General features: G+C 41.4%; 1 long non-coding RNA gene across 1 annotated transcript; it reads left to right on the forward strand.

Moving 5' to 3' along the window:
* The first annotated feature begins 494 nt into the window (after nucleotides 1-494).
* Nucleotides 495-902, forward strand: LOC144894148 (uncharacterized). The gene is made up of 2 exons (XR_013624858.1): nucleotides 495-629; nucleotides 660-902. It is a non-coding gene; the product is annotated as an uncharacterized LOC144894148 (long non-coding RNA).
* Nucleotides 903-1,448: the final 546 nt, after the last annotated feature.

A 1,448-nucleotide genomic window follows, 5' to 3' on the forward strand; every position in this document is an offset into this window, starting at 1 on the left:
ACAGTGGTTGATATTGGTTGTGGGTTGTCCGGGGTGCTTCGATTTGCATAAGGGGTGAAGATTGGGATATTACATTATTTTGAGTAAGTATTGGCATGAGTAATTACAGAAGTAATTATGAGTTATTATGAGTAATTAGTGGTATGAGTATTAGTTATGAGTTCCAGGTGTTGAGCTAGTTATGCTAGTTATCCAGCTAGTTATGAGTAAGTGATTATTTTAGTAAAATTACATGTTTCGCTGTGTTGTTGATCTGGGGACAAGCTAGTTTGATGGGTACCCTGGGGTCTTCAGCGTGTCTATGTGTTTGTCTGGCTGTTACACTAGACTCTGGGATGTGTTTTCATGAGACGAATTTCAGAATTGATGACAATTCAGTGAGTATGGTGGACAACGTGAAGTGGCTGGTGTGAAGGAAGGGGTTGGGAAAGATGGACCCCCTTCACGAATACCCAGTAGGGTAGCTTAATTTCAGACATCTATTGTGAGCGAATCACAGTGGGTGAGGAAAACATTGTGTGTGACCAGACACCAGAACTGACCAGAATTGAAATTGGAAGTAGACCAGGTTATTTCTATTATTTGTTTATTCGTGAAAATAAATAAATAATAGGGGGAGGTTCATGGAGGTTAATGGTGGTTTGTTTGTGGTAATGGAGGTTAATGGTGGTTTGTTTGTGTTAATTCTAGTTGAAACTCTCGCTGAAGTAATTTTCGTTTATTTTTATTTTTTGATTCGATTTGAGAGTTGAGATGATTGATTTTTTTATTAATTTTATAATTTTATTTTTATTGATGTTGGAAACAGGTAATGGGATGCTGAGAGAAGGATTGAATTTAATTTGAATTGGACTGGATTAAATGGGATTGAATTTAAAAATTGAATATTGGATAAAATTGGATCCACTTGAAAAAAAAGTGGATTAGGAAATTGGAGAAAAGGTGTTCTATGAAACTATGAATTGAATGAATTGAATCTATGAATTGGAGACCTGTAGACCAGGCGCTCCCAGGAGACTTGTGGACCAGGTGTTCCACCAGAGGAAAAAGACCAGGTGTTCGTGGAGCACTTCACCTGCAAGAACGCCTTGGAACCAAGGTGGAAGGGACCAGTCCAGGTGTTGCTGACTACACCAACGGCAGTCTTTTGCGAGGGCAAGACTTCGTGGATCCACGCCACGCACTGTAAGTTGGCCATACAAGCACCAGACACTACACCACAGCAACCCCAGGATAAGGCCCCAAAGAGGGGGGAAAACACATATTGGAAAGTGGCCAGGGAGGTGGCAACAATGCAAAATAGGACACATTGCTGGTCGTGCATGCACTTTCCCCAAGCAGGCACCACAGGAATACACATGATAGTGCTACCTCTGTCCCTCAATGACCTCTGCTCACAACCTATCGATTCCCCATGTTTAGTCACCACGCTGGAAAGAGAAGGGGTT

The sequence above is a fragment of the Myxine glutinosa genome, chromosome 10 (genome assembly GCF_964187855.1).
Source record: "Myxine glutinosa chromosome 10, kmMyxGlut1.1, whole genome shotgun sequence".
Lineage (NCBI taxonomy): Eukaryota > Metazoa > Chordata > Myxini > Myxiniformes > Myxinidae > Myxine > Myxine glutinosa.